General features: G+C 40.3%; 1 protein-coding gene across 2 annotated transcripts in view; it reads right to left on the minus strand.

Moving 5' to 3' along the window:
- LNX1 (ligand of numb-protein X 1) overlaps nt 1–24,558 on the minus strand; it is a 236,108-nt gene extending 211,550 nt beyond the window's left edge. The window contains exon 1 of one of the 2 annotated variants that reach the window (XM_037829799.1): nt 24,296–24,558. The gene's annotated coding sequence lies outside the window, so the exon portion shown is untranslated. The remainder of the gene's footprint in view (nt 1–24,295) is intronic. The other variant, XM_037829798.1, reaches the window with a different exon arrangement.
- Nucleotides 24,559–26,176: the final 1,618 nt, after the last annotated feature.

Here is a 26,176-nt window from a genome sequence, read left to right on the forward strand (position 1 = left end):
ACCATTGCATAACACTTGGAGGCAGTTTCTCCATCACCAGAAAGGCTCTTCAGCAAAATATTTGCCAGCTACATCTCAAGGGTCCTCTGAAAATTCATAAAGTATTATTTGGGAAGCACTGAAACCCTGTGTAGAAAGTGATTGAGAACAATGTATTTTGTCACTGATATTTTCATTAATAATACAGTGAAACCGTGCAGATCATGTATTTCTCTGATACACTGCATTGAAGAGGGTGGACATCTGAAAGTCACACATTAGCCTTGAGCACCCAATACCAGCCTTGTATTGACACTCCCCTGGATTTTTATACTACTTATTATTATCATAAACCCAGTATAACAGACTGAGATAATCATCACTTTTTTGCCTGCTCAGCTCAGTTTTCCATCCTTCTTCTAGCAGGGGCGTTCTCTTTCCTTTGGGGAGTTCCTTCTCCACTCCCTGGGTGCTCCTGGAGCTGTAGTCACTGCCCAAGCAACCCACCATCACACCAGCTAGGACGGTGGGCACATTGTCCAGCCATGGCTGACAATGGTCTTCTTCTCTTGGGTCACAGGGATTGGTGCAAGGGGTGGCCAAGTAGTCAAGTCAACCATAATCCTTCCCTAGTGTTTTGGAATTGGATGTTGTGGTAGATTGAAATATGTACTCCATCATAGACGTATCCACATCTCTGTGGGTATGAACCCCTTGTAAATAGGACTTTTTGAGGATGTTGTTTTTAGTTAAGGTGTGGTGAACCGAAACAAGGTGGGCCTGAATCAGATTACCGGAGGCCTTATAAAGAGAAGGCCATGGGGAGAAGCCATTAGTCAGCAGAAATGGGAGGAGCACACACAGAGAGGAGAGGACAATGCCAGGTGATGGGAAGCAGAAATATAAGCCAAGGAACCCCAAGGATTGCCAGCAGCCAGCACCAGAAGGCTATAGATATCAGAGGTAAAGCAAGCCCTGCCAATATCTTGATTTTGGACTTCTTCTAATCTCAAAACTATGAGCTAATAAATGCTTTAAGCCAAAAGCAGTTTATGGTATTTGTGGTAACAACCCAGGCAAACTAAGACAAAAATAGAAGGGGAGCATTCTCTGCCTTTTTGAAAGTAAGCAGCAGTTAGGAGGAGGCCCACATCTTTCCTGCCACATGAGGGGGTGTCAGTGGGAGGAGAATGTTCCTGACACACAATGAGAAAGCAACGTAGGATAGAGTCAAAACGTGGAGAGAGAGAGAGCACCAATGTTGCTTAATCTCCTAGCCAGATTTAGCCCTCTGGACCACCCAGTTATGTGGGTCAATGAAATCCCTCTTTTCCTTAACTTGTTTGAATTGGAGGTAGATTGTGTCATATAACTGACTACAAAGTTTAAATGAATCACATTTTTAAAAATATAAATTTCCGTTCAGATAGATGTTCTCCTTCCTCAAATATCTTATAAAGAATAGGTGTGATTAAAATAGGAGTCACCTCTATTTTAATATATTGTAATTATTTAAGTATTATAATAAAGAGGAATAGGACTAATATCTTGTAAGTTATACATGGTTTAATGTAAAAGTGTCTTTTGGGAAGTAAGGGCATGATTTGCTCAATATTCTCTCTAACTCAATCTTTTATCCAAACAAACTATCCCATTATGAGCTTCTACTATCTTTTCCAAAGTATGTTTTAAAGCATCATGAAGTTGGAAAAGTTGCAAGACAGTAAACATTTTCCTCATCCTTACCATTAGTGAACTTTTCTTCCTCAAGTGTCTTTTCTACATTTACTTGCAATTTTGATTTTTTTAATGTAAGGCTTGTTTATTACTTCTGCCTCTTTTCTTTATGGTCCTTTTATTTGTAGGGGTTTGTATATTCTGGATATGAATCCTTTAAATGTGCTGTCAGTATCTTATGCTTTGCATCTTTTCTTTCCACTTGTTCTATGATGCCTTTTTTTTTATTTTTAAACTTTTTATTTTGAAATAACTTCAACTTACAGGAAAGTTGCAAAAATAATACAAAAACTCCACTATATCCCCTTACCCAGATACCCAGATTTACCAGCTTCTAACATTTGCTACATTCATTATATCATTCTCTCTCTCTCTCTCTCCCCCCATTTCTATCTCTACCTCTATCTCTAATCTATCTCTCATCTAAAAATTTGAGTGTAGGTTGCATACATCATCCTCCTCTAACACTTAACACTTGCAGGTACATTTCCCAAGAGTAAGGGCACTCCCCAAGTAATCACCTTAAGTACAGCTATCAAGTTCGAGAAATTTAACATTAATATAAAGTACAAAGTTCATAGTCCAATTTTTTCAGTTGTCCCAATAATGTACTTTTTTTTCTAGGTTGGAAGATTTTTTTTTTTAATTTTTATTTTAGTAACATACATACAACCTAAAATTTCCCCCATCAACCATATTCAGGTATATAATTCAGTGGTGTTAATTACATTCACAATGTTGGGCTATCATCACCACTGTTCATTCCCAAACGTTTCCATCAATCCCAACAGAAATTCTGTACCAATTAAGCTTTAACTCCCCATTCCCTACTCCCTCCCCAGATCCTGGTAACCTGTATTCTAGTTTCTGACTCAATGAAATTGCTTATTTTAATTATTTCATATCAGTGAGATTATGCAATATCTGTTCTCTTGTGTCTGGCTTATTTCACTCAACATGATGTCTTCAAAGTTCATCCATGCTATTGCATACATCAGAATTTAGTTTCTTTCCATGGCTGCATAATACTCCATTGTACGTGTATACCACATTTTGCTTATCCATTCAGTTGTTGATGAACACTTGGATTGCGTCCATCTTTTGGCAATTGTGAATAATTCCTCTATGAAAATTGGTGTACTTTCAATTCTTTTGAGTATATACCTAGAAGAGGATTGCTGGATGTGCCAGTTTGGATATATTATGTCCCCTCCAAAGCCATATTCTTTAATGCAATCTTGTGAGGGCAGATTTATTAATCTTTTTGATTAGCGTGTTCCCCTTGACTGAATGTTTCCATGAAGATTGGGCCCTGCCCATTCAGGATGGGTCTTGATTGGTTTACTGGAGTCCTTAAAGAGAGCTCCAGGCCCAGACACTTGCTGACGCTTTGGAGATGCTAGCCCAGAGTTTGCTCTGGAGAAGCTAAGAGAGACAAGTCCAGAGACGTTTTGGAAAAAGCCATTTTGAAACCAGAACCCTGGAGCAGATGCCAGCCATGTGCCTTCCCAGCTAAGAGAGGTTTTCCAGATGCTATCAGCTGTTCTTCAGTGAAGGTATCATCTGGTTGATGCCTTAATTTGGACACTTTTATGGCCTTAGAACTGTAAATTTGTAACCTAATAAACCCCCTTTAGAAAGCCAATCCATTTCTGGTATTTTGCATAACAGCAGCATTAGCAGACCAGAACACTGGGTCATAAGGTAATTCTATTCTTAACTTTTTGAGGAACCCAGAACTGTTTCCACAGTGGCTGCACCATTTTATATTCCCAGTAACAATGAATGAGTATTCCTGTTTCTTGATATTATCTCCAATACTTGTTATTTTTCCTTGTTTTAACAGTTGTCACTCTAGTGTGTGAAATGGTATCTCACTGTGGTTTTGTTTTGCATTTTTCTAGTGACTAATGATCTTGAGCAATCTCTAATGTGTGTTTTGGCCATTTGTATATCTTCTTTGGAGAAATGTTACTCAAGTCTTTTGTCCACTTTTTAGTTGGGTTTTTTGTCTTTTTGCTGTCAAGTTGTAGGATTTCTTTATAAATTCTGGGTATTAAATCCTTATCAGATATGTGGTTTCCAAATATTTTCTCCCATTGTGTAGGTTGACTTCTTACTTTACTGATGAAGTCCTTTGATGCAAAAAGTTTTTAACTTTGGTGAGGTCCTTGCTTGTGCTTGTGTTTTTGGTGTAATACCCAAGCAACCATTGCCTAATATAAGATGCTGAAGATGCTTCCCTACATTTTCTTCTAGGAGTTTTATTGTCCTCACTCTTATATTTAGGTCTTTGATCCATTTTGAGTTAATTTTTGTATACAGTGTGAGGTAGGGATCCACTTTCATTCTTTTGCATATGGATATCTCATTTTCCAAGCACCATTTTTTGAAGAGACTATTTTTTCCCTATTGAGTGGATTTGGCACCCTTGTCAAAAATCAATTGACCATAGATGTGAGGGTCTATTTCTGAACTCTCAATTTGATTCCATTTGTTTATATGTCTGTCTTTGTGCCAGTACCATGCTGTTTTGACCACTGTAGCTTTATAATAAGTTTTAAAATACAGATTTAAAACTTTGGTTTTTTTTAAAGATGTTTTTGTTCTTTTTAAAGATGTTTTTGGCTAATCTGGGCCCGATATCCTTCCAAATAAATTTTGATGACTGGTTTTTCCATTTCTGCAAAGAAGGCTGTAGGAATTTTAATTGGTCTTGCACTGAATCTGTAAAGCACTTTGGGTAGAATTGACATGTTGACAATATTTAATCTTCCAGTCCATGAACATGGAATGTCCTTTATTTAGGACTTCTTTGACTTCTTTTAGCAATCTTTTGTAGTATTCCATGTATGAATTATTTAATCTTTGGTTAAATTTATACCTAGATATTTGATTCTTTTAGTTGCTATTGTAAATGGAATTTTGTTCTTAATTTCCTCTTCAGATTGTTCATTGCTGGTATATGGAAACATCACTGTTTTTTTACTTGTTGGTCCTGTACTCCAAAACTTTGCTGAATTCGTTTATTAGCTCAATTAGCTTTGTTGTAGATTTCTCAGGACTTTCTCTATATAGCATAATCATCTGCAAGTAGGGAAAGTTTTATTTCTTCCTTTCCAATTTTGACACCTTTTATTTGTTTTTTTATTGCCTAATTGCTCTGACTAGAACTTCCACTACTGTACAATATTGAATAACTGTGGTGACAGTGGGCATCCTTGTCATGTATGAGATCTTAGAGGGAAAGCTTTCAGTCTTTCACCACATAGTATATAAATATCAGTACATTTTACGTAGTTACAGATTTGAAATCTTAGTCAAAATTTGTACTCTACCTGGAACATGAAGGCACAACCAAGAGACTGAAAGGGACAAGGTACTAGTCTTACATCTGGGAACTCCCAGGATTTAGCCCAGGACTTTCAATATCATGGGTATTATGTTCATTAATTCAAGCTTATATTTTCTCACATCTGTTTTATTTATATATATATATATATATATATATATATATATATTTAAATGGGTGAAAGTGCTTCAAGTACTTCTTGTCCTAACTACAGCTGTGGAGATATTTAGAGCTGTAAATATTTACTAACTGTGCATAGAACACCAGTGTGTGCTGATAAGGCCAATGGCGGAATTAGGAGCATTAGACCTCACGTCTCGCCCCATTGTTAATTCCTTTGTGTGACCTTGGACAGGTCAATTAAAATCTCTGTGTTCCAGTGCTGCATTTACAAAAGGGAGATACTAATCTTTGCTGGCCAGCAATCAGAAAGTAATAACCACTGAGAACAATATCTGCTACTCATAGCTGAAATCAAAGAGGCATCTCATGGAGAATGCACATCTATTGCTTTTTTTGTGTGGGTGGGGGGAACAGTGGTGCAAAAGGGATGCTTCCATTCCTGGCTTGAGGGAAAATGAGACTTCATTGTCTGAAGAGTATTAATAAGCACCTGCTTATGCATATCACTGTGGTGAGAAGACTATATACAATGTGAATATGTAGCCAGGTCTTAAATGCATCTCAGAGAAGATGATAGAAGTGCATGGCAAAGGAATTATAGCAGCATCTCTGGGACACTGGTTAGGATTTCTTGTCCTTAGAGTAGAAAGAACAGTACTTTAAGATAGAAGGACTTTGATGCTCTTACACAAATCATTTGACTTTCGGGTGCAAGTTTCTATAACTGTAAAATGGAGATGATAAAGCCTAAACTGAGGTATGTTGAAACAGCTATACACAAAGCACCTGTCACAGGTTTCACAGTGACTGGCACACATAAGCAGCCCAGTAAACTCTGGTTTTCTATTTCCTTCAATTTATTCACTTATTTTGATATTAATTTGGCTTTAGGACAGCAGATATAGTAACCTCCATATTTTGCCATCAGAGTTTTCAGCCCTATACACCCAATTAGCTGATCCCATCACATGTGCATATTTACACTCCAGCAAAAGTTCCTGACTTAATATTTTCCCTTTATATCAAGAATGAACAAATGCATACAAGGAAACATAATCAAGGTTTGTAGTTTAAAACACCTGTTGAGTGAAGGTGTTGTGAGTTCTCTCTTTCATACAGCTTCCAACCACCCTCCACCCCCACTCCAAAGAAGAAGAAAAAGCAGCAACTGAGGTGATAATCTGGATGTCATAGATGGAAGACTCTTGAGTTATATTAATAACTTAGGGCTGAATTATTGCCTCAACTCTTTCACTTTCCTTTGACCACAGAGAAGACATCACACAGGCAGAAGCAGTTCTATGAGAGGGAACCCAATTTGCACTGGCAAAGAATCTCATCAAACAAATAATCGAATCCCAATAACTGGATCATGCGCAACCTCCTGGTCAGAGCATCATGAGCATGGAGAAAGGATTACCCTGAAACCCAAGAAAATTGTATCTATCTTGCTTTCCCAAATCAGTTGAATCTCTTCCCAATGATACAATATTTATGATGCACTAAATTAAACTGTTGGTACCAACCATTGCATGAAAAATCTAATCAGAGCCATAGGGGGTCATGATGCAGTTTTTATGAAATTTCCTGAGTAATTACAAAAGTAAAAGGTGGAGATATTCCAGGAGCAAGAAAATACTCACAATTATGTCAATAATTCCTTAATTTTCAAGTGCTTTTCAATATACTGTACATATCTTTTCACATATTGCCTAATTTTCACAACAACCTTGTGAGGTTGTAGCATTGCTCAATCCTCACAACACCACTAGGCTAGGATCAGTATTATTGTATCTCATCACTTCTAAGATACCAAGGAGTGTAATATGCACCTTTATTTTATGTACCATTCAGAAGAAAATGCAAAATGTGGCCAATTAAATCATGACACATCATTAATTATGAAAATAATTCCAGTTTCAGAGAGTTAAAATGTAACAGAATGAGTGTCTTAGAATTGATGGACTATGGACTTTCCCCGTAACAGATAAGGAAACTTATGCCTTGTTCAAGATCTGGCTGTTGATGGAGACTGAACCATCACTCAAACTCAGGCCATCTGACTTCAACCCAAATGGGCTCCACTCAACCAAACCTAGCAATTCTGAAGATGATCTTGGAAACAAGCTAGAAGTCTCCCACCAGGTATTCCTGGAACTACCATTTTGGAAGAAAATGATTGATTATTGATGGTGGCAGCCATCATGGTAGCATTTGTAGCAAGAAACAACAGACTTTTTTCCAAGGGAAACATGATGACCACCCACCTCCTATCTTCATGATGTATTGCATTAATATAATATAGGCATTTGGGTGTTGAAGTGTCAAAAGCTCTATTTGTTCCTTCATGCAATTAACCAGCCATTCATTTCTCATGACCGCAAACCCAGTAGAGAAGTCAAGTCAGAGGAACAGTCAGAAGATTTACATATATACTATAATTAAGTAGACAAAAATATGCCCAATAATAAGATCTGGAATAAGAACCTGACAGAGGAGGGAATATAGGTTTTTATTTTTTTTCTTTAAATTTCCCATTTGGACCACTTACAAGTATAAATTCAGAGGTATTAATTCACAATGTTGTGCTATCATCACCACCACTCATTACCAAAACTTTTCCATCACTCCAAACAGAAACTCTGTACCCATTAAGCATTAATTCCCATTATCTTTCCACCCCACCCCTGATAACCTGTAATCCATTTTCTGTCTCTGTGACATTGCATTCCATATTCTAGTTATTTTGTATAAGTGATATCATCATGTCTGTCCTTTTGTGTGTGGCTTATTCACTCAGCATGATGTCTTCAAGATTCATTCATGTTGTTGCATGTATGAGAACCTCATTCCTTTTTACAGCTGAATAACATTCCATTGCTGCTCATCCATTCATCTGTTGATGGGTACTCAGTTGCTTCCACCTTTTGGCTATTGTGAATAGCTCTTCTATGAACCTTGGTGTACAAATATCTGTTTTGAGTCCCTGCCTTAAGTTCTTTTGTGTATATAACTAGAAGTGGGATTGCAGAAATATAGGCTTCTAACATTCTTTTGTTAATATTTCTGGTTGTTGGCACTTCTTTGGAAGTTTCGATATTAGAAACAAGGGATCATCAGGGAGGGAGAAAGCAGTGACTTACAGAGGGTGGTGGTGGTGGAACGGCAGCCAGAGGGCCCATGACGAGGTCACTCAGGCACACCGAAGTTCTCCTTTCCTGGAAGCACTTCCTCAGCTGTGGAACATGCTGACTGGAGTTTAGAGGAAGATAGCTTCTTGAACTTGCTAGCCTTCTCTTTGAAAAGCCAATGAAAGAAACGTGAGGGAGCGGAGACCGGAGGTGGAGTGGAGAAAATGAGTCTGCGTCCTTAGTGCTTGTCTGTTGAGGATAGAGCTTTGGCACACACATCAAACGCACTCATCTTTGCTAAAAATAAATGGTCACAAGTGCTTTCATTTTAAGCCCTGATGGGATATTAATGATAAAGAGCCACCAGTTGCGGAAGGACCACCCTGCATCTATAACCCTGAAAAATACATCGGTTTAAGGGGATGTGTTGTCAACTGTGGAAACAACCAATGAGACTGGCCATTGTAGAAATACCGCGCCTCATTGGTTTGCAAAAGAAGGCTCCCCACGATAACGTGTGGAGAAAGTGGGGGACCTTGGAGGGCGGTTTGTTTCCTTTTGCCCTAGGACTGCTTTGCCACTAACTGTGCACTGGCAAATTCTAACAAGAGCTTTTGAAAATGAAGCTCGAGTTTCAGGTTCGACTCATACGAGCTGCACTTTATCAGTCTTTGTTTCCCTCCAGTCTGGTCGGCAGTCCTTCCGGGCTTTCCTCAATCCCTGGCTGGGGCTGAGGCCCGGCTGTTGTTCCGGATTAAAAGGTATTGGAAGCCCGGCTGCTGTAATTGGGGCTTGCACCTGCAGACCCTGAGCCTCCGAGGCGGCTCAGCTCTGGTTGCTGCACTGTGTGTGTGTTTGTGTGTGCATTTTATTTCCTCAATGAACACTAGGACGCTGCACAGTTATTTGGCCTGAATATGCTGGAGGGGATCCAAGATGCTCAGTCACTCTGAGAGAGCCACCCTCTTTACCCCACTCTCCAGGAAGGAGAGGTTTTTAGCCTTGCAAATATATCCAGTGTATTTTGATCTAACTGTTGCTGTCCCCAAGAGGGGACTTAACCCAGATATAATGTGCCCTTCAGGGAGTCTGATGAGATGCCCACAGCAGAGTTTTCACCCACCAGCAAACTGATGCATTTTTTATGAGTTTCTCACAGTTCATTCTAGTAACACTATCCAGTGGATGCTGAAGAGGGATAGCTACCAACTCTGTGCTCAGCCCAAGAAGAGGGAAATAGAGAAATCCCCCAAGGGTTCCTAATGACCTTGCATTTGCCCCACCCCATACAACACAAAGGGGTGCATTCAATGTGCATATTTAAAGTGTACAATTTGATAAGTTTTGGCGTAGGTACATACCCATGAAACCATCACCACAATCAGGAAAATGAAGATATCCATCACCTCCAAAAACCTCCTTGTGACTCTTGTAATCCCTCCTCCTGCCAAATCTTCCTGCCCCCATCCCTAGGCAACCACTGATCTGTCTTCTATCACTAAAGATTAGTTTGCATTTTCTAGAATTCTGTATATGCACTTGTATTCTTTTTTGTCTGGCTTCTCTCACTCAGCATGACAATTTTGAGAGTCCTCCATTGTGCCAGGTTGAGTGTACTGTGTACCCCAAATGCCATTATCTTTGTGGTCTTGTGTGGGGCAGAAGTTTTGGTGCTGGTTGGATTTGCTTGGAGTGTGCCCCACCCAGCTGTGGGAGATGATTCTGATGAGATGTTCCCATGGAGGTGTGGCCCCGCCCATTTGGGGTGGGCCTTGATCGGTGGAGCTATATAAATGAGCTGCCTCGGGGGGAGAAAACAAGTGCAGCTGGGAGTGATGTTTTGAAGAGAAGCAAGCTTGCTAGAGAGGAATGTCCTGGGAGAAAGCCGTTTTGAGGCCGGAGCTTTGGAGCAGATGCCAGCTGCCTTCCTAGCTAGCAGAGGTTTTCCGGACGCCATTGGCCATCCTCCAGTGAAGGTACCTGATTGCTGAGGTGTTACCTTGGATGCTTTGTGGCCTTAAGACTGTAACTGTGTAGTGAAATAAACCCCCGTTTTATAAAAGCCTATCCATCTCTGGTGTTTTGCATTCTGCAGCATTAGTAAACTAGGACATCCATGTTGTTGTGTGAATCAACAGTTCTTTCCTGTTTATTGCTGAGTTGTATCCCATTGTATGGACATTCCATAGTCCATTTTATTCACTTACCTATTGATGGGCATTTGGGTTGTTTTGAGCTTGGAACCATTACTAATAAAGCTGCTATGAAAATTCATGTACAAGTCTTTGTATAGACATATGCTTTCATTTCTTTGGGGTAAATATTTAGAAATTCAAAGCCTGGATCTTATGGTAGATTTGCATTTAACTTTTGAAGAAACTGTCAAATAGCTTTCCAAAGTGTTGTACCATTTTACTTTCCCATCAGCAGTTCTCACTCCTTCATATCTTACCAACACTTGATATGGTCAGTCATTTTAATTTTAGAAATTCCAAAAGTTTTGTAATGGTATCTCATTGTGGTTTTAGTTTGCTTTTCCCTAATGACTAATGATGTAGAGCATTTTTTAATGTGCTTATATGTTTTCTGTATATCCTCTTTGGTGAAGAAACTGTTCACACCTTTCAACTATTTCTTGAATTGGGTGGTTTTCTTATTATCAAGTTTCAAGAATTTGTTATACATTCTCCCAGGGATATTTTTACTTAAAGAATTATCCTGGAATGTAAGACTTTGTCTTTTTCCATGGAACCTCCAGCATCAGGAGAGCAGGTGGGGAGCAATTTAGGGGCATGAGGCCTTCCAGCCCTGGGAGATCACACTCCCCATGCCTCACTTTGACTTATGATGATGAAAGCAGAGCAACCCATGTCATGAACAGCCAAGGCCTTCACCACCTTTTGAGGCTCTTGGAATATTAAAAATTAAAGAAATCCCAAAATACACTTAGGAAAAGTATGATATGTTTTAAGTGTATATATTTAAAAAGTTAGTGCTTTTGAACATAGGTAAAAATGCAACATGTATATAGCATTGGAGATGATGTCAAGACACCAAATTTGAGACCAATGTATAAACTGGGCCAAAGGGCTCTTCTGGCCACTGGCCTCTGGCTACCTTGTGATAAATCATAAGAGGCCCTAAAGTGATAACTGGCATGATTATCCTTTACCCTTTAGGCTTGAGGTCAAATAAGATAACAACAGGAGAAAGGGCCATTTGCCAGATATCCACAAGATTCCCCACAAGAATGGTGTCACTGGGGGACCAGTCACGGTTCTTGGGTCCTTCTGGAGGGGCCCCTTTGCTCCACCCACCTGCAAGTTATGTGGATACAAGCAGCCCCCATAGGTGCTGACCAGCTTGTGGAACCTGAAGTTCCTTTGGTCTGGTTAAAGTCTTGGGCTTTTCTGCTTAGTTTGAGGCCAGGGTAGAGCTGACTGTGAGAGGGCTTGCTCCAAATAAAGAATTCCGAGACCTCCCAGCTATGCTCATGGAAGCAAGCATCTGTAGGTGCTTCATCTCTGTGGAACTTAAACCTTTTCTCACTTTGGTTATATCTAGCACAGCAACTATCCATGGGGGCACTTTTGCCCCTTCCCCACACCCCACTCCTAAGAGGAGACATTTGACAATGTCTAGAGACGTTTTTGGTTGTCACAACTAGGAACGGGGTGCTACTAGAAGCTAGTGGGTAGAGACAGGGATGCTGCTCAATATCCTACAATGTGTAGGAAAGCTCCCAAACAAAGAATTGTCTGGCTCCACATGCCAGTAATGCCGAGGTTGAAAAATCCCAATATTGTATGATTTAATCAGGTTTCAACCAGAATGGGCAGAGATTGTGACTGATGTAGATTCCGAAAAAAGTAGTTCTTTGTTCATTAATCGAAGTGCCACAGATGCAGGGAGTGGGTCAGAAAACTCGTGGAGACTTGAAGAACTGGTGGCCCAAGACCTCTTCCCCTCTCACTTCCCTCCTCCTTCCTGTTGAGAACTTGGGTGCTTGAGACCTGGTTTCAAACCCAGGTCCTGCTGCTTTTTCTTTGGTGACTTTGGGCAAGTTACTTAATCTCTTTAAACCTCAGTTTCTGTGCCTGAAAAAATGGAGCTAACAGTAATATTTTTCAGAATTCTGAGAATTAAACAAGATAAGCCAAATCATGTAAAGAGTTTAACAGTACCTGGCACATGTTGGAACTCAGTTAGTGACAATGATTATTATTGTTCCATGAATTAATCACCTATCGAACCCAAAGCACCAGGGCAAGCATGTTTCCTACTCAGCACTAGCTGGTGGTGGGTTTTTATCAGTCTACCAAGACATTTTCTCTAAAAATCTTCTTAATAACTACCCTTCACCCCAACCCAAAATCCTATGGGTAGATTGATCTCACTGTGTTCAGTAGTTCATTTTAGCGATAAAAGCAATGAATGAACAGTAATTTGAGCTAAAAGTGTATAGTATATATTGAAGTATTTAATATACACATCCAATTTATGTCTATAAATTTGTTTACAGTCCATGATAAGAAATTTACACAATTGTCAGAAAATGCAGCACTAGCTGGGTAGCTGGTAGCAAATCCCTGGGAACTCATAAGCTGTCCCACTAATAGACCAAGCAGGATTCCATGTCAAGTGACTTGGATAACATCTTGGGTAGGGTAGGTTACCTCAGTGCCAGAAGGGCCTCTTGGCCAGGGACGGCCAAGCAGAGATGGTAAGGCTTGTGCCAGGCGAGCTCAGGACATTTGTGGAAGGTCTTTGTTGCAAATCCAGAGAACCAGTTCTGTGAGGTTGACTCAAAGAGCATATTTAGTCAGAGTCACAGAGAGGTGTGGTAAGGCGCTGGAAGTCTGGGTAAGAATTACCACCAGCACAGTCAAAATACTCTTCTTGGTTTTCAAAAGAGGGAGGGAGAAGTAATGCTTTGCTCCTGGCCCTCAGACAGCTCCTTGATTCTTGCCAGCGGCAGGAAAGTGAATCCACAAAATCTTCAGTGAGCCAAAAGATAATCCAGATGATAAGGGATCAGCCAGGTGGTATCCAGGCCAAAAAATGAGAGAAAATTTGCCTTAACTCTATTTTTGCTTGTGTGTTTTCTCCTGGGGTAGGAGACACATTTGGAAGCATAGATATGCTCTGTACCTGTGATACACAATGGCGCTAGGACAAACCAAGAATCCAGGGGAGGGGCTCCCCAGGAACATTCCAGAAGACAGCCTACATTTCCCAGCCCAGGTGTGTGGCAGAGCCTCTTATGCATGTGGTGAAAAAATAGATTTAGGAATTTCCTTCCCTCAGGTGGGTGTCCTCAGCATTAAAGAGTCAGCATATACAACCATTGGTGTTTTCCCACTGGAAAGGGAAGGTGGATTTGTCCACTTAAAAGGTCAAGAGCCTTTTAGGAATAGGAGTGGTTCACACTGAGTCTTGCCCATTCTATGCGATTACAAAGAACTGCTAATTATAATCTTTACTTTCTATCTACCAACTGAGAGTAGATAGATTTATGGAAGGAAAATATATTGAGTGGTAGACACTGTCCATTCTTCTTCATACTCTGGGAATTAAGATCAGTAGGAGCAATGAGTCTACATTACATTTTTTGACCTCTTGCAAAGCAGCATTCAAGTTTAGTTTACATGAGGGATGCTCTCATCTCTTATCTATAGATTCTAGATAAAAACTAATGGACTTTTAAAAAAATATCTAGTGCTTATTTTAGTGTCTCAATAAAGTTTTTTTGAATGAATGACTGAAACATTGGGAATTCCCATACTACATTTGCTGTGCATGTATGTATTGGTGAGGAGTTGATCACTACTTCACTCAACAATGGTCAATTTATGTTTCAGGTTCAGATAAGGAAAACATTGTACCTCTTAAGGAATGGTTTTGTTTCTTCCTTTCTGGAGTGAGCCTGATGTCACTGAGCATATCTCCCTTTTGCTTTGGTTGCCAGGAAGCTCCGAGTTAAATCTGATGCCCAACTGTATTAACCATGAAGGCTCCTGTGGCTCCAAACTTCATTCTTATTTTCTCTGGTCTTTTCATTCTATCCTTTCTAGTATTTCCCCTGTTTCTAATTTAAGTTCTTGTTTATATTTCCTTTCATTCTATTGCAGCGCTCATAAGCTCAAATGCCTCTAATGGCCAGGCCTGTAGCAGTAAATGATTGAAGTAAGTGGGTAACGTTGTCATTTTCTATCCCCCAACCCTGTTTTGTTCATATCACTTATTATTTCCTGTAATTGTCTTATTTCTCTGTCTACTTGGCTGTTGCCTGCCTCTCTTCTGCTATATCCCCAGAATCCAGAACAATTTCTATCAAGAAACTGTCACCCAATCCACATTTGTTGAGTGAGTAAATGAGTGAATGAATGTGGGACCAGGATTTTTATGTGAAATCCCCTGATTGTTAAATGTTGGTGGCTCATATAAAAATTGAAAAACACCATGCTGACCAGAAACTGACCATGCAGTTTGTGACCACTGTTGTAGTTTCTATATTCTAGTTGCAGCCACCACAATTTCTCTGTGGAATGAAATAGTCTAAAAATAAATACAAATAAACATCTGTGTTATGGTTTAGAAAACACTGTCACTCACTATGTGATTTCTTTATCGTTCCAATTTTACAGATGAGTAAATTAAGACCCCCATGGAGATGAAGTGAACCCGTGTGTTCAGCAGTGGAGGAAGCTATAAAGGCAGGAACTGTCCCAGCAGCAGCACTGGCTTCCTGGGCAGGTACTCAGGAAAGAGGGAGGAAAGGCCTCCTTGCTTCATTTCCTCTCTTTTTCCTGTGCCAGAACCAGAGGTTAGGCGGCTGCTTCACCTGACACAGGTTGTGACCTTGAATTCAGATTCAGTCTCTTGCTGCGTCTGTTTTTATGCCTTTTGGTGCAGAACTAGAATATCACTGTTCATGCCTCTTAAAATCCTCTCACATACCACCTGTGGCTCACCTGCCACCTGTCAGGAGCCACACTATTAAAAGGTAGCACAAAAAGTAATAATAATTGGATATTATGTAATGGGTATAGAGTTTCCGTTTGGGGTGATGAAACAATTTTGGTAATGGGTGGTGGTGATGGTAGTACAACACTGTAGATGTAATTAATGTCACTGAATTGTACACTTAAAAATGGTTAAAATGGCAAATTTCGTGTTCGATATATGTTACCAGAATATAAAATTATTGAACAATTAAACATATTGCATTGTGTCTCTTTATTTCATTTCTGTAACTTCAATATGATATCTTTACGGAAGCAATTTCCTTATACGGTTGGTAGAGATACAGGTTTTTGCAATTTAGCAGAGAATGTCTCAGCCAATCTTTGAGAGCTTGACCAAGCTCTGACCAAGGCTTATTTTCTCATTTATTTATTTTCCCAAGCAAGAGCCTTAAAAGAAAATCCAAGTGTTGAAATTTGGGTCTCCAGCATTTCTAGGAAACTCTGAGATGTGCAAATTTTCTTATAAGCCATAGGACCTTTATCCCCCTTCTACAGTTCTCTTAACCATTTTGCCCCAGAATCCGTGGTCCAATGTGTGGAATAATAAAAGCCAGGCTTCATTGTTATTTCTGAGCTTCCATTTTTGATTCCCCTGGCTCTGTGGGGATGTGGTGGTAGGGGAGAGAGGAAGGCCTCCCCACTGTGGAAAGGTGGCCAGTTCCCATTTCAAACAGTCTTTTAGAACAGCCTCAACATCCCCCCACATTCCACTCCACACACACAGTCAGGGGACAGAATTGCTTTAGAGATTATTGAATTTCTTTAATTCTGGGGTTGGAGGTTGGTTTGGAGCTGGGTTTGTCAGGACAATTGTGACAATTACTCATGACTGGGAAATCGATGAGTGCATACAGAGGCTAACTGGTCATGGTGGTGGGAAGCCAGTAGAAAAGAGATGGTCTCCTCACAATACAGGGCAATGTTAGGAACTTTAGAAACTGAAACAATGAAAGAGTTCCCACCTCCAAATCAGAAGAAAACCAACATTAAACCAAAAACCGAGCTTACGGAAGTCCAAGTTCTGAGTTTTCTCAAGATAATGATTTCTGAGTTTCTTTTGAAATGCTAAAATCTTTTTTTAAATTTCAATTTCTTTCTTCTAACTGATTAATTATGTTTTTGGGTGCTTCTACTTTGCCCTAGCCCCCTGTTTTTTTAAAAGGCAATTTTATTGAGATATACTCACACACCATATAATCCATCCAAATTATATAATCAGTGGCTCACAGTATCATCGTATAGTTGTACATTCATTGCCACTATTAATTTTCAAACATTTTCATTATTCCGAAATAAAGAAGAACATATATGTAAAAAAAAAAGAAATAAAAAACACCCAAACCATACCATACCCCTTATCCCCCTCTATTATTATATATCTATGTCATTATTTTATTATTCATCTGCCCATACACTGGTTAAAGGGTGTGTCAGTCACCAGGTTTTCACTGTCACATGGCCACACAATAAAAGCTATATGGTTATACAATTATCATCAAGAATCAAGTCTACTGGATTACCGTTCAATAGATTCAAATATTTCCTTCTAGCTGTTCTAATACATGATAAAGTAAAAAGGAGTATCTATATAATGCCTAATAACCCTCCAGATTGACCTCTTGACTCTATTTGAAATCTCTCAGCCACTGAAGCTTTATTTTGTTTCATTTCTCTTCCTCCTTTTTGTCAAGAAGCCTTTCTCAATCCCACGATGCTGGGTCCAGACTCATCCCTGGAAGTCCAGTCCTTTGTGTCAGGGAGACTTATACCCCTATAAGTCATGTCCCATGTAGTGAGGAGGGTAATTTGTGGAAATTTGCAGAAATTTGGCTTAGAGAGAGAGAGAGGCCACATCTGAGCTAAAAAAGAGGTTCTCTGGGTATGACTCTTAGGTGTGTTTATAAGGAGGCTTATAAGTAGGTTTAGACTTACACCCCTGAAAGTCATGTCCCATGTCAGGTGTGGGGTGTGGGTAGTGAGTTTATTTGCAGAGTTCCTGGCCCCTTTTTGATTGGCCTATTGGGAAATAATAATGACTCCTAGTATTTATTATATGCTTATTACATGCTATGGATTTTTCTGTGCACCATATAAAAGAATTAATATAATCAATCCTATGAGATAAGTATTATTATAATTCCATTTTTACAGACAAGGAAACTGAGTCATAGAGCAGTAACTTACCTAAGATTGTACAGCTAAGATATCGGGGAGCCAAGATTTGAACACAGAAAATCTGACTCCAGAATCTCTTGTCTTAACATAAAAAAAGCCCTCCCTATTTGGCATGGCATGAGTAGCCCACCTTGAACAGCCTTGACTGTCTTTCATTTTTGCTTGCCTTTTCAAGCTTTGGCCTTGCCTCCAGCTCTGGCACTGACTACACTGAGTTAGTTCCTGAAATTTAACACCCATTTCACCCTTCTGGCCTTTGAAATAAACCATTCCCTTTGTCTCCCTTCTAGCCCTTCTTTGCCTTAATTACTCCTCATTCAAGATTCCCCTCAGCATCTACCCTCTGAGTAGCCTTCTCCGATCATCCCACTGGGTTAGGTGCCCTCCCATGTGGGCTGTTGAAACAGCTATCACTGCACTTGCCATAAGGAACTGTAACTGCTTGGCTGTTTGTCTGCTTCCACAGTGGGCTGAGAGTTCCTTGAGGGCAGAGGCCAAGGTCTTAAACATCCATGATCTCCATAATAGCATTAGTCACAATTGCCAAAAGATGGTAGCAACCCAAGTGTCCATCATCTGATGAGTACATAAATAAATTGTGGTATATACATTTGTGATGGTTAACTTCGTGTGTCAGCTTGGCCAGATGATGGTGCCCAGATGTCTGGTCAAGCAAGCGCTGGCCTAACCGTTACTTCAAGGACATTTCATGGCTGATTAATAAACCAGAAGGCTGGTTTATTAAATCATCAGTCAATTGATTGTGTCTGTGGCTGATTACATCTGTAATCAACTAAAGGAGTGTCCTCCACAATGAGAGAATTCAATCAGATGGATTTAATCCAATGAGTAGAAAGCTTTTAAGGGAGAAGAGAGAGAACCTTCACTTCTTCAGCTAGCTAGCATTTCCTGAAGAATTCATCGAACACCTTCACCGGAGTTGCCAGTTTGCTACCTTCCCTATGGAATTTGGACTTGCATTCCTGCCCTATGGAATTTGTACTCATGCATCTTGCCCTATGGAATTTGGACTCATGCATCCCCACAGTTGCATGAGGCACTTTTATAAAATCTTTTTTTTTTTTTAAATTCAGTTTTATTGAAATATATTCACAAACCATACAGTCATCCATGGTATACATTCAACTGCTCACAGTATGATCATATAGTTATGCGTTCATCACCACAATATATTTCTGAACATTTTCCTTACATCAGAAAGAATCAGAATAAGAATAAAAAATAAAAGTGAAAAGAGAATACCCAAACCATCCCCCCATCCCACCCTATTTGTCATTTAGTTTTTACTCCCATTTTTCTACTGATTTTTTTTCATTTTTTTAACTTTGTTTATCAAAAAATTAAAAACAAACAGGCAAACAACAACCAAAAAAACCCCACAACATTTCAAACAAAGCAATGGATTAAGGAAAACAAATAACCTAAAATAACTACTTTGCTTCCAATATGTTCCTACCATACCCCAAGAAAATTAATAAACCATGTCCAAACAGAGGAGTAAGAAAAACAAATAATCTAAAATAACTACATTGCTTCCAACATGTTCCTACCATACCCCAAGAAAATTAACAACCCCTAAGAAAACAAAGGAATAAGAGGAAAAAAAAAACCTAAAATAACTCTATTGCTTCCAACATGATCTTACTATATCCAAGAAAGTTTACAAACCCTAATCATTCCTGAGCATTCCCATAACATTGAGATTACCCTCCATAGTTTATCTGTTCTTATTAGATTATCATTCCCCCTCCACTAATTGGTATCTCTAGGTCCCCTACATTCTACAGTATAAAACATTGTACATTTTTATAAAATCTTATATGTACGGATATCTCTTGTTGGTTCTGTTTCCCTAGAGAGCCCTAACTAATACAACATACAACGGAAGATTATTCAGCTGTAAAAAGTAATGTAGTTCTGATACATGCAACAACATGGATGAGCCTTCATGACATCATGTTGAATGAAATGTCAGAACCAAAAGGATAAATATTGTAGAATAGGAAGACTCATGTTGCCAGAATCTAGAATATAGATTGCCAGGGGATGGGGTATGGGCAGAGAATGGGGAGTTAATGCTTAAATTATACAGAGTTTCTATTTGGGTTGATCATAAACGTTTGGTAATGGATGGTGGTGATGGTTGTGCAACATTGTGAACATAATTAACAGCACTGAAATACATTTGAATGTGGTTAAAGGGAAAGTTTTAGGTTGTATATGTTACTAAGATAAAAATTGCAAAGAAAAACAAAAACAAAAATACATAGGACTGTATAACACAAAGAATGAGCCCTATCATAAACGATGGACTATAATGGTACAATTATGGGTACTCTATGTTTTATGCATGATTTTTCTGTAAATCTACAACTTCTCTAATAAAAAATTTCTATGTTCCCAACCTAGTCCAGTATCCGGTACATAGTAAGGGCTTAGTACATGTTTTTGAATAAATGACTGAGGGAGAACTTGGCCTAGAACTGGGCAAAGTGGAAAAAGGAGCAGCGATTTCCCCAACAGTACTTTTCTCCCTGGAAATGTTAGTATCCTGAGCAGCCCATGTCCACGTAGACAAGAGCAGCATTGAGTGTAATATAATAAATGGTTTGAACCCCACTTGTTTAGGCCCAGGTACAGGGCTTTTCTGCCCTATCTGTAAGGAGGAGGCTTCTCTGCTCCCCAACAAATCAAAGACAGTGATGGCACATACACCTACACACATGCCCACCATGGGTCACAGAGTAACATTTGAGTTTCTAAGAATTCCAACATTGAATACATGTCCTCTTCCCCGCCCCCCACCTTCTCTTTCCCTTCCCTCTCTTAAATAATTCAATCTTTAAAGCCACTATGTGGAGCTGACCAAGGTAGGGCATCCATGCAGGGTAGGGGATGGGAGGCGGTGGAGAGGATTTAGGGGACCAGAGCAGGATGTCAGGGCCAAAGCAGAGTGAGGACAGCTTCTGTGCAGGAGGCTGCCAGCTGCCCGGTGCAGAATGTCTGAGACCTGGTGGGGTGAGGAGGACGTCCGTGTGGGGAGTGGGGTGGGGCCTGGCAGGGTAGGGCAGAGCCTGATGGGCAGAGAAAGGCATCCCTAAGCAGGAGCAGCCTGCATGGTGCATCAGAATCCAAGCAGGATGAGGAAGGCATCTATGTGGGGAAGGAGGCAGCAGAAGCGCTGGCAGGTGGTTGCATCCAGGGGGTTGATCAAACAGGGGGTTGATACAAACATATATATGTTTGTATATATATAAATATACAAACAAGCCAGTATATAAATGGAGACAGGTTTCTCAATGTCTGAGAGGGGAGTTACAAATATGGAAAGAGAAAACTAGCATGAACCCTGTAGTTTGGATAGGAATTAGAAGTAACAGTATGAACTTAAGGTTATCAACATACATACATAGATCGATACAGAACTATAGATGTGTGTACACACACACACATACACACACAAACACAGCATACTCACGTATGCCTTCGTTCTGTCCATTGAAAGGGCCCAGGGGCAGCAAAACCCCAATTAAAATGAGCATGCCTAGCACCCATGTCTTGGCTTCTAAATAATTCTCCACTAAAATGAACCAGAGCTCTTTGGAGAAATGGCTGATTCTAGAACTGGAACATCTCATCGTACCAGGAATTAAGGAAGTTCTCAAAGATTGATGGGGACATGCTAAAAGCACACAGAAGCCAGCTTGAAGGGGCACCCACTGGCCAAATCTGGGACAAAGTATCAAAATCAATAATGATAGTAACAGATTATACACCATTGAATAAAAAGGAAATCCATGAGTCTATACTGATGTAAATTGATCAATGGATACTTTCAAAGTTTGATTAGGAATGAGTGATTTATGTAATTTCAAAGGGCTTCTCTACAGAACACCAATAATTGTGAAATGAAAAGGAGTAATTTTACCATGGAGAACTGTAGCAGATACCAGCTTAATCAAGGGATCTAAGTGAAATTTGATTCATTTTCTACCTGCTGGGATGCAATGAGGAAAACACAGCATCTTTTCTGTGATATTCTTGTCGAAAGTTGCATAACGTGGATCTAAGCATGAAGAAATTCAGATAAACCCAAATTGAAGGACACTCTGCAAAACTGTAATCTTCAAAAGTGTCAAGGTCGTGAAACTGAAGGAAAGAACACAGGAATTTTTCCACACCAGAGCAGACTAAAGGAACATGACATCTAAATGCAACACTTGGTTCTGAAATGCACCCTTTTGCTCTAAAGGATATTATTGGGACAATTAGCAAAAACTTGAATTGGTCTGAGGATTAGATGACAGTTTATGGAAATTTAGTAGTAATGTATCAATGTGTAGCAATGTTAATTTCCTGATTTTGATGGTTGTATTGTAGTTGTGTAGGAGAATGTCCTTGTTTATAGAAAATGCACACTTGTGTTGGGGGATCTTGGAGCAACTTGTTGGCAGCTAACTCTCAAATGGTTAGGATATAGTGCAAAAGTTCTTTTATTATACTTTGCACTGTACTGTACTTGCAACTTTTCTCTAAGTTTGTGAAATTTTCCCAAATAATAGATCTATATATCTATCATATATATATATAGCTATAGCTCTATGTCTGCATCTATGTGTCAATGTCCACCTGTAATGGACATGTTAGGTCAGGAATTATAATGCTTTCCAGACTGCCAAGATACAGGTAGTCAGCTTTGGGTGGAGAAAGCTTGGGGAAAGCTTGCCCTGGAGGCAGAATCAGGGTCTCTCTGCTACCCCTGCATGCTCTGCCAAGGTGTGGGAAGGAGGGTAGTCTCATTCCACACATTTACTTAAGATTGGATTCCTGAACAACGGAAAGAGAGAAGACACGGTATCTGCAGGGCTGATTATGCAGTCCATCCAACTTATCTGGCAACAGGCTCATCTGCCAGAACCAAAATTGGAAACATCAAGGTCTCCTTTGTCATCTTAGAATAGTCTGTGCAATAAATAACTAAGGGGCAGTTCTTCAATGTTCACCTGTAACCCATGTTCATTTGAGACTTGGTCTAAAGTGCTAATAACCACAATTGCCAATTGTGCACCTCGTAAGGGTTGGAAACTGGGATAGATCTTTTACATATTCTGTTTCTAATCATCACAATGGTTTTCCAAGTTATGGCTCATCCCCATTTTACAGATGAGGAGACAGAGGCTCAGAGAAGTTTAATATATTGGTCATGTTATGCATCTAGCAGGGTATGACGCTGGGATATGAAAACCACTCTGCAGAGCCCTTTTCACTGTTCTGTGCCACCTCCCTACACACAGGGCCTCTGTTGTGCAGCCTCCTCCCATTTCACCACCACCCCCACACACTTCATCCTGACAGGTGGCCCAGAGTCCCCGCAGACCAAGCAGATCCCACCCTTGTGATCCCAGAGCATTTGTCACACAGCACACAGTTAATTGTGTACAACTAACTTATACAGGCTTGAGAAAATTGAGGACAGGGCCCCTCTTATCTGTGTTCTCAGCATCTTTCATGGAACCAGGCACATGGTAATCATAATAGCATTAACAGAGCACTTATTATGTGCCAGCAAACCTTTATATGCATTATCTCATTTAAACCTTAAGACAACCCTATAAAGTAGGCATTCCCATTATTCCCATTTTACATATAAGAAACTGGGGTCACAGGGATTAACTAATTTTCCCCAGAAACAGTGCAAATAGGAGGTGGAAGCAAGATTCAAGGCTAGACAATGTAATCCTCCAGTCCGGCTCTTCACCCCTCTGCCCTCCTGCCACAGACTTACTGGACAAATTCCTACTTTGGGAGCTCTGCTGATGGGAAATGCTCTCCCCACAATGCAAGCCCTCACTGTATGCCCAGCCCAAGTGTGAAGCTCACCTCCTTGGGCGAATATTCTCACACACGACATCTGCCTCCCACTCCCTGGGCATACAGCTGGCACCACGCCCTGACACGTGACTCAGGTTTGGGCCCAGGGGACATAATTTATCAGCATTTGTCAAACTGGATTCAATTCCCAGGAATGGAAGTAAGCAGGAATCAACAACAAGGGGGTATATTGTACCGAGTGCTATGACCATCTATTTCAGGATTTTCCAGGAGAGTCCCAACTTCTAAAATTCCATCCTTTCCTCAGACCATTGGTCAGAATATATGCCAGAGAATGTTGCCTGATATTCATTTAAAAAGTACAGTCATCATTCTACTGAAAAGAGGCAGGAATGGGGGCAGGAGGTGCTGCCAGTGACCACCTACCTACATGCCCTTGGGAAAGTCACAGTTTCTCTGGAGCTGAGTTTCTCCCTGGGTAAAACTGCGATGACAATACCCATTCCTACCACAGAAATGAAACAAAATATATGTGTGAATGTGTCATGAGCAGGAATGAAGTATAATGCAATCCAATTACCATGAATAGGATGCCTGACATTTTTCTTGGCCTGCATGGCAAGTGGTTTCCATCTTTCAAAAAAAAAGGAAGAATGAGGTTTACATGAAGATGTAAGAAGAGCAAATATCCTGGGGCCTTTGTGGGTTTTGAAAAAGACAAAACTAGACATTTGTGTCCCCTAGGCTCTCCTCAAGAACTTGGTTATGTGTGTGTGTGTGTGTGTGTGTGTGTGCATGTATGTGTGTGTGTGTTCATCTTGGGTAAGCACAGGAAGTGTGAGACTGGGGTCATCGGGGTCAGTGTTCTGAAATTGTGTGAGATTCTACCCAGTGGAGGAGGCAGGCAGTCTTCTTACCTGTGCTATGTTGGGGATCAGTTGCCAGATACGTGAAGATTCAGGTGACAGTCCGCTTGGAAACTCAGCTTTTCTGCCAAGGAACATTTTCTTTCTCATCTTCTAGACACGCATGCAAACCATCCATCTTTCTACACTCAGGGATTAATCAGCACATCCCCTGCCCTTTCTGCAAGGCTTTGAGCAGAGCAGACCCATATACCCGAGAGCAGCCTGTGGCGGGCTGTGAGGGAGATCGGACACCCTCCCTCCCCCAAAACAGCCACTCATTAGAATTAGTGACAAATCTGCTCTGGTTTGGATGGGGCTGAGGCTCCCTGGAACTTCCTCCTGCTCACGCCAAAAACCCAGATCCTTTTGTTCACCTTTAAGGCTGCCAAGTCAGGCCCACCGCACCCCTGGATGTTGTTTTCCTGCAGGCAATGGGAAAATGAGCTTGGAGCCAGGGAAGGGAAATCAACAAGGAAACAAACACAGCGTCACTGCACCTTCAGGTCACCATTAGGCCTGGGACATTCACATGCTTCAGATGAGTTTCTAAATAGGCAGGGGCTCAGTAGCCCCTGCACCCATCTCAGAATCCTGGGCATCTTTTTATTTTTAATTGTGCAAAGAAACACACAAAATTTTATATCAGACAAATCAAGCAATCCTGATTTTTTTTTCCAAAGCTATGCCAAAACTTGCAAAGATTTTCTATAAGCAGTACTACTCATAAGTGAACACTGCCTAGTGTTCACAGAGAAAGAAAAAGAATAGGCAAGTTTGTGGCTGACACTATTTAAGATTTTTTAACTCTAAGGATATAGGATTCTGCTCACTCTGTCATCACCATCATCCTCATCTTCATCATCCTCAGGAGCATAGTATCTATGCAAATGTTTATTGAGTATTTACTGTGTGCCAGGCCCTGTGCTAATTCCCTGACCTGCATTATTTCATTTAATTCTCACCATAGACCTATAATTTTCATTTCCATTTTGCAGATGAAGAAATTGAGGACCAGAGAGGTTAAGGCACTCACACAAAGTGACCCAGCCAGTTCAAAATTTAAGAATTGCATTGCTGAAACTGCTTTTCTCAGTCTTGCTTTTCCCACCAGATAGGCTTAAATATTCTGTGAACTGACAGCTCCAGTGAGGGCCAAAGACTTTGCTTAAATAAACTGTTAGCTATGGAAATAGAATTCTAGGCAGAAACATGGATCATCCGTTAGTTCAGTGGTCTCTCTCCAGAGAAGCGAGTTGGTGATACCTTATGTTCAACAAGCACATAGGACACGTATAATCCAGGCACCCACTGCCCTCTCTGACCAGCTGGTGCAACTGGCTGCTGGTTCTCTGACTTTTCAGCATCCTTTTGATTTACAAACAAGGAAGTGCACTATAAATCTTTTGGCCTCTGTGTGTGTGTCATGGCTCAGTCTCTAGTTTATTCTTTTGAATTCAGGAGCCTAACGGTTACAGGCTTCTTTTAATCAACAATTCATGCAAGGAATGAAACTAAGTTCCCAGCCAGGAAACTTCTGCTGGTGAGAAGAAATCAGCACACGCATTTTCAGACCTCAGGTCACACTGCGACTTTTTTGGGTTTTATTGTCCTAATCTTTACCTTGGATTGTTAGCAATTACCTCTCTTGTACCATGGTGTTTACCCCAGGGCAGCCAGCAGTTGGTCAAAGGAAAGTAAAACTGTTAATTAGGAGACATGGAGATGGCTCCCAGAGAGGTCCAAGTTGTCTGTTTTTGCAAATATATGCATTGCAACACTAGGGCCGTTGCTCGCCCTTGTCTTCCTTGGATTTGGTTTTAAGGAACTTTGGGGTATTTGGCCTTAGGGACAAAGAAGCCTTTAAACTTGAAGTTGGTCAGCTTTTTCATT

Source organism: Choloepus didactylus, chromosome 3 (genome assembly GCF_015220235.1).
Source record: "Choloepus didactylus isolate mChoDid1 chromosome 3, mChoDid1.pri, whole genome shotgun sequence".
Lineage (NCBI taxonomy): Eukaryota > Metazoa > Chordata > Mammalia > Pilosa > Megalonychidae > Choloepus > Choloepus didactylus.